The sequence below is a fragment of the Chelonia mydas genome, chromosome 5 (assembly GCF_015237465.2).
Source record: "Chelonia mydas isolate rCheMyd1 chromosome 5, rCheMyd1.pri.v2, whole genome shotgun sequence".
In the NCBI taxonomy this organism is placed as follows: domain Eukaryota; kingdom Metazoa; phylum Chordata; order Testudines; family Cheloniidae; genus Chelonia; species Chelonia mydas.
In genome coordinates this window covers 71694474-71702687 of record NC_051245.2, presented here as the reverse complement: position 1 = coordinate 71702687, position 8214 = coordinate 71694474, and the positions used below count along the sequence as shown (strand labels likewise).

The following is an 8214-nucleotide window of genomic DNA, read 5'->3' as shown; positions in this document are numbered from 1 at the left end:
TGTTGTTTGCGCAGTTCTTGCCAGAATTTCTGCCTTTGATCCTTCATCAGTGGTGATTGCCCCCAAATACTTGAACTGTCTCCAGTTCTCGTCCACTGACAGTGATATGTGAGCTGATCCTGTCACGTTTGTTTGTCATCAGGTTGGTTTTCTCTGCACTGATTTCCACGCCGTATTTTGCGGAGGTTTCATCCAATCATTTCACAAGGTTGGCAAGTTCATCTTTGCTACCTGCCAAGCCGTCAATGTCATCAGCAAACCAAACATTTGAGATTGTTCGCCCCCCCAATGCTGACTGTGAATATGTGATCTTCTAGGGCATCAGTCACTAGGCACTCCAAATAAATGTTGAACAGTGCAAACGAAAGAAGGCAGACTTGCTGGACTGCAACAGTGGTGCGAAACCACTCTCCTATTGTGTCATTGATGAGAACTGCACTGCTGGCCTTGGCATACAGTTGTTTAAAGGTAAGAATAAGCTTATGACCAACATTGTACTTCTTCATGGTTGTCCAGAGAGCTTCATGCCTTACTCTGTCAAATGCTTTCTTGAAGTCAACAAAGATGTGGTAGATGTCCTGCTGGTGTTGTAAGTACTTCTCACATAGAACACGGAGGTTGAAAAATCTGTTCTGTGATACTTCTTCCAGCATGAAAGCCAGCCTGTTCTTCAGTGATGATATTCTCCGCTTGTGGCTTCAATCTGTTCAATATGATTTTCAACATCACTTTGCTGGGATGGCTAATCAAGCTTATGGTCTGGTAATTTTGACACAATTGCAGGTTGCCTTTCTTTGGCAGAGTGATGATTAGTGACTGTGTCCACGTGGAGGGCCACTCACCAGTCTGCCAGATCTTGTTGCAGATCTTGGTGAGTACATCTATTAATAATTATCCTCCAAATTTCATCAGTTTGGCTAGGATGTTGTCAATACCTGTTGCCTTTCCGTTCTTGAGTGATCTGACATCTGTCTCCACTTCTTCACGCAGTATTGGAAAACCCTCCTCCTCTGTTGAATCTGGGCTGTCTAGGACACTAGGATCTCCATTTGTCTGGTAGTTGTATAGATCAGAGCAGTAGTTTGTCCACCTATTGATGATGTCCCTTTCTTCTGTAAGACTGTTCCCTTCCTTGTCATCAATTGCGTTAGCTTTGGTCCATCTTTCCTTTGTCAGATCTTTTACAACGTGGAAGGCTCGTTTGCTATTTTTATTATTGATACACTCTTCAATTTTAGAGATTGTTTTTTGATCCATATCTCCTTGGCCACCTTCATTCCTTTCTTGATCTTTCTGCCAATTGCTCAGTATTTATCAGCTCGCTCAGTGCTGTTCTTGTCTTTCTTGAGTTCTCTTCTAATGTCACACATTTGTAGTGTTTCATTTGTGACCCAAGATTTTGTCTTCTTACGGTGTTTCCCAAGCATGTCCATTGTTGCCTCATTCATTACAGCATTGAAATTGTTGGTCATTGTTTCTAAGTTAATCATACTTATCTGTAAAACTGGTATAATGTGTAAAATTGTAGCATGAAACAAACAGATTGTAGGTTTTCTCCCAACCTCCCCCCACCCATTTTAAATATAACATACAACAGCATGAAATCAGACAGCAAAATATTGTTATAACTTCCAAGCAGGCTGGAAGAATTTGGGCAGAAAGTGGTCAAAGAGAGCCAGTGAAGAATTTCCCTTATGCAGAGGAACTCTCAGCTGTTATAAAACTAGCAGAGAGGACTCCACTGTCTCCTGTGTTATTTGTGCCCTCACCGCTGGGGGCAACTGTTTAATAATATAGGTGGTATAAAAACATATAGCTTCTTTTACGTTTCACGTGTGCCCAAACCTAACAGTGTTTGCATTTTTTGATCTGCTTTGAAAATTACTTCAAGCACAAACAGATAAGAGAATAGAAGATTCTGCTTGCTGTAGCTAGGACATATCCAGCATCTACTTCAGGTGGTGGTGGCACAAAATATATAGTCTGTAATTTACCCATGGTTTTCACAGGTGAGTGTGTTAATTAGCGAAGTTACAATCTCCAGTAGCTGGACATGGAACTAACTCTCTTAGTCTCCTGGGACAAGGAGGATTGCTTCACCCAGGTCTCTGTGTCCCTTGGGCTCTGACTAGCACCCACTAGGTCTGAAGAAATGGCAGCAAATAAGAAAGGATATTAAATTCCAGTTTCTGCCCCCCTGCCATCACAATTGCTCTCCCAAAAAGTTTTCAAAAATACACTCTTGAAGAGCTCTCCCACAGATTCATGCATTTCAGAGCCTGACACCTCATCAGTTGTAGTACTATGGCCTAAGTTTTTGTTCTTACATTATTAGTATTTCTGGGGAAACAAACAATAAAAAAATAAAAAACCTCCACCTTCTTTAAGCTGGAATTAAGGTTATAGGTACAAACTTACTTCCAGCTGCTAACTCACATTAAAAGAAGCTAAAAATACCTTAAGTATTTTCTCATTACTTTTCATGTAACCGATTGCTGTAGTTGCCACAGCGATAATATACAATCATAAATGGTAGACAAGATGTCTGGCAACTGAAAACAGAACAGTACGTATCCACAAGGCACACTCTCTATTAATATGTAGGACACGTTATCAGGGACCCCCTGATTTAGAGAATGAATAAATGCAAGACCAAGAATAACTCAGGGTGAGAAGGAACCCAGTGGCAGTGATGGAAATTATCACTTCATGTGCTGTTGCTAACACCTATCTACAGCCAAAATACTGGGAGCATGTCAGAGGAAAGAACACAGTGTGCCTCATAAAACTTTAAACTGAGGTCTTGAAGGGTGAAGTGGTAACCCCTGAATCTGTTTGTAGGAGGGCTTGAGGTACAATAGACTAGTACATTAGTCTGGAGAACAACAAAATACATTAGATACAGGAAAATGGCTTTGGTGGATCCATTCTAGGTTCTAGTGGATCCAGATCACAGTAACTTTAATACAATTTGGTGTGATTACTGGTCTCTGTTTTCTAGAAATAGAAGGCCACGCATTGCAAGTCAGGTACAATCTCAATAGAATAGTGTGGAAGCTCAGGAATATAATATCAGGGGATGATACAGGTCAGGATTTAGCAGGATTGTCAGAAATATACCTACAGCCCTGTAAATTCTTCACTTTCATGAGTACTACATTTATAAAGGTATTGAAAGAATTTAAAAAGATATATGGATGCCTACCTATGGAAAGGAACTATGCATGGGAGAAAAGGATAGTAGAAGGACTCCACACAGGTTGCCACTGCCATTTTCTTTCTTTCTTTCTTTCCTTCATTGAAGCCTGCACTCAGGATTTTTCAATTACTTTTCTAAATTGTCAAGACAAATACATTATTTCCCTCAGAAACATGCCACAACGTTCCTCCAGTCTTATTTATACAACGACAGTTCTGTGTCTACAGTTTCTTACAATCCAGTGAAGCAATGCTAGGTGTAGTACTTACTACCATTAATATTCTCTTGGATGTCAATGGGACTACTTAAAGCAGTGTACAATGGCCCAGTCCTACAGTGAGTTTCATGCAAGCACAGAGGTCTTCCCAAGCAGGGCTCATTACTGGATCAGGGCCTCTGAGGAGCAGGAAGTGTGTGAAAGATCATGTCCTACATTTTCTCCAGATGATCATGTGGAATACTCTAAAAATTAGAAGACGAGACCTATTAGGTTATCTTATCTATCTCCCTGCCAGCATAGAACTGTTCCCTACAGTATATTCTTTGTATACACAATCTACAATCTAGACTGTAGAGTATACAGTCTAACTTTAAATGAATAAAGCTGTAGGCTTCCACAAACTCTTAGGTGACTATTCCAATTCAATAGAACCTCATCACCAAAAGATCGTTGTTGATATTAAGCATATATTTTCCTTTGCTTAATTTCATCCCATTACTGCTCATGAAAACCCCTGAACCACCTTAAATATTCCTTCCCTCTCTTTCAGTATTGTAGGCAGTTCTATATTCCCCGTACTCCTACTTAGGCCTAATTTAGCAATTAGCCAAGCTATAGATATTTACTTCTTTTAATCTTGCCTCATACATTAATACAACCAGGCCCTTAATAATTTTAATTGCTCTTCTCTGAATTCCCTCCAACTTGTTTTAATCTTTCTGGTTCCAGGGTTCACAGAAATGTAATCAGAATTCTAGGTGTGGTCTCACAAGTGCTGTATACAAAGGAACTAACGTCAGCCTGGTCTGTGATATGTTGCCTTTTTAATTGCCACTATATTGAATTACAAACTGATAGCTACATTACCGTCCATTGTCTCCCATAGGTCTTTTTTTGGTTCCACTACTATGTATCTATCCCATCCCTTCTGTGGCTTACAGATAACACATTGGGTTATTACCTGGGTTGCCCCTATTCCCTTGTTCAAATGCAACCTTGTATCTTGAATAGGCCTAATTCTGTTCCCACTGAAGCTAATGGAAGCAGCATTGGTCCTGTATCTGCTCCTGTCCCTCTTCTGTTTCCTCACCTCTGCCCTAGCCCCATGTCCCTCTCAGATTCTTAAAGGGAATCAACCTGCCACCCTAATCCTACCTTTCTCAATGCCCTCAAAAGAAAGTACTTCCACAGCTTGAGTGAGGAAAGAGTATCTTGTTCCCTGCCCACTCTACCTCGCCCAATTGCTGGACAATCTACATGGAGCCATTGTGGCCTCTCTTCTACTTCTGATCCACCCAACGGCTTGACACAATCCCCTGCTGCTTCTTGGTGTGAGAAAATGCAACAGGGTGAGATTGGCAGGAGGGGAGGTTCTCAGTGTGTTCACGAGAGAGATGACCATCTCTTTCTTACCTAGGATTGCATTTTTCAGAAGTCCCAGGTTAGCTGGCCATTTCTGATGGAGCAAACAAATCAGGCTTGCCATTGTCCTCAGGGCTAAAAAGCATTTCTGAATTCTGAGGATCCAAGTTTGCCATTTTTAGGGATTTATCGTGTGGAACAAATTCCACTGTGTCATAGCATTACCTCATGATGGTTACCTCATCCTGGGTGATTCCCTATCCACAATAAATTCAGAATTTGTAAATGTCCTTCAAGTGCATCTTCCAAGATATGGGACAGACCTGCACAATTCAGAACAGGTAGTAGCCTATCAACAAAACAGACAATATTGAGAAAGAGAACGTATAAATGCAAATGTTTCTACATCTATCAGAGATGCCAACCCTCCTTTATTTTTAGTAATCCTCTCAATTTTTTTACGTTATTATAAAATTACTAACAGGATTAAATCTACTAATTTTGCAAGCACACACATTTTATATATGTAATATGTGTATTGGTCACTCGTCTCCACTCAGGTCCAATGAACGCAGCAAACAGCGCTGCAGCTGCAAGGTTGTTCTTCTCTGCCGCCCCTGTGGCACATGCACAGACTGTGCAGTGTGGGTCTGATGGGAGGCAAGCTGTGCCAAATGGGTTGGGGCACTGCTTGATTCACCATCCAAGCCACAGGCTGCTCTCTAACTACCTCATGTAGACCCTGCTGAACTATGTTAACACGCTCTAGGTAGCTAGAGCATGCCAACAGGAGAAGCTGGGGCGCAGGAGGAAAGAGGGAACATGATAGGAAGAACAGAGAATCATCCCAGGAAGGGGGTCCAAGCCTGTGACTGGTCAAGGTAATTAAGGGCTCTAGGCAGCATAAAAAAGCAGCTTTCCTAGCGCTGATTCTCCCCTTCTCCCTGTTTGGGGGTGGGGGTCAGGTGCACACAAGGGGGCAGCTGGGAGGGAGCCAAGGCCCCACTTGGCCATAGACAGGGATGCGGGGAGGTCCTGGTCTCCGTGGGAAGAGGGGAGGAAAGGGGTGGGAGGGGTCCAAGCAGCCTCCAAGTCCCTCCCTACTTTTTTCATAAATATCCCTAAGTCTCAGAACAAGGCTGGCATTGTAGCATCCACTTGGAATTACAATAGAGCCTCACTTTTTAAATAAATTTGTTAGTCTCTAAGGTGCCACAAGTACTCCTTTTCTTTTTACTTTTTAAAGTGTAGTTAATTCTATGAAAGGTGCCAGATTGATAGCCCCAGAAGCTGCAGAGGCAAGTAGTATGGATAGCAGCAGTGCAAACTTCCCTATGTTGCCCCACACTAACATTCTCCAATCATAATGTGAAAAGACCACTTCTAGGGCTAAGAAGAGAGTTTACTTTCTATGCTCTTTCAAATCCAGCCTCCTGCAAAGGCTGCTAACAAAGCTGACAGTCAGCACCTCCCCAGTTCCGTGAGCCATCCAGTCCCTTCACTGCATGCAGGCTTGCTTGAGTGCAATCCTGGATTCACATAGTGGCTGAACACACTGATAGTCACTACGAAAAACTCCAGGGGAACAGTCCACCACGATTAGGGTGACCATACATCCCATTTTGGCTGAGACAGTCCCTTTTTAAAGGCCTGTACCGGCTGTCCTGACTTTTTTGGCAAAACTGGCATTTGTCCCATTTGTGCTTGCCAACTGATGTTCAGTTGGCAAGAGCAAACGACAAATACACAGGCAGGTGGCGGGGGATCTTGGACCTTGATTCCAGCATGCAGAGCCGGGGGGAGGGGGGAAAGGGAGGCCTCAGGCTGGCCCTGTGAATGCAGGAGGTGGGGGGGGGGGGGGGCCTTGGGCCAGCCCTGTGCAGTGTTCTGTTTTTCCTTTGGGAAAATATGGTCACCCTAAACACAATGCTCAGCTCTGACATTTCTGTTGCCTCTGTAGCTCTCAAAGCACTTTACAAAGGTGGGGAATCATCATTTTTCAGAAGGGGGAAATCGAGGCAGAGAGGTGCAGTGACTGGCTTAGGATGAAGAAAAGGAGTACTTGTGGCATCTTAGAGACTAACCAATTTATTTGAGCATAAGCTTTCGTGAGCTACAGCTCACTTCATCGGATGCATACTGTGGAAACTGCAGGAGACATTATATACACAGAGATCATGAAACAACACCTCCTCCCACCCCACTCTCCTGCTGATAATAGCTTATCTAAAGTGATCACTCTCCTTACAATGTGTATGATAATCAAGTTGGGCCATTTCCAGCACAGATCCAGGTTTTCTCACCCCCCCCCCTTTTTATTTTCCAAAAACCACACACACAAACTCACTCTCCTACTGGTAATAGCTTATCCAAAGTGACCACTCTCCTTACAATGTGTATGAAAATCAAGGTGGGCCATTTCCAGCACAAATCCAGGTTTTCTCCCCCTCCCCCCCCAAAACACACACACACAAACTCACTCTCCTGCTGGTAATAGCTTATCCAAAGTGACCACTCTCCCTACAATGTGCATGATAATCAAGGTGGGCCATTTCCAGCACACATCCAGGTTTTCTCACCCCTCCACCCCCATACACACACAAACTCACTCTCCTGCTGGTAATAGCTCAAGTGTCCAGGAAGTGGATCTCTTGTGTGGACTGGACCAGGCTGAGGTTGATGGTGGGATGGAAACTGTTGAAATCATGGTGGAATTCCTCAAGCGCTTCTTTTCCATGGGTCCAGATGATGAAGATGTCATCAATATAGCGCAAGTAGATTGGGGGCGTTAAATGGCCCAACTTGATTATCATACACATTGTAAGGAGAGTGATCACTTTAGCTATTAGCAGCCGGAGAGTGGGGTGGGAGGAGGTATTGTTTCATGATCTCTGTGTATATAATGTCTTCTGCAGTTTCCACAGTATGCATCCGATGCAGTGAACTGTAGCTCACGAAAGCTTATGCTCAAATAAATTGGTTAGTCTCTAAGGTGCCACAAGTACTCCTTTTCTTTTTGCGAATACAGACTAACACGGCTGTTACTCTGAAACCTGGCTTCGGATGGAGCATGGCCTTGCCAGACCCCTCTCGTCCTCACCACACAGGGGTGCTGGAACAATTTGTATAGCAGGGGTGCTGAGAGCCATTGACTCAAACTGTAAACCCTGTGTATGATGGTCACCACTTCAAGCGGGGGGTGCTGCAGCCCCCGCTCGCCTGGCTCTAGCACCTCTGCTACCACAGGTCGGCGTTTGTATTCCAGCGAGGGAGGCAGCACACGCGTCTCCACTGAACGCCCATTAGCCCTAACCCTAAGCACCCGCCTCCCACAGCGAAGCAACTCCCCCCTCCTCTCTGCGCGCTCTCAGCCTAGCTTGAGCCAGGCTAAGCCCCGCCCCCCAAGCGGCAGTCCGCCGCTCTTAGTGGCTGG

The 8214-nt window shown here is 43.9% G+C and overlaps 1 long non-coding RNA gene across 1 annotated transcript; it reads right to left on the bottom strand.

The window, feature by feature from the left end:
* On the bottom strand, nucleotides 1-5469 carry LOC122466095. The gene is made up of 3 exons (XR_006291355.1): nucleotides 4833-5469; nucleotides 3206-3661; nucleotides 1-1504 (listed from the first exon to the last, which is right to left on the bottom strand). It is a non-coding gene; the product is annotated as an uncharacterized LOC122466095 (long non-coding RNA).
* Nucleotides 5470-8214: the final 2745 nt, after the last annotated feature.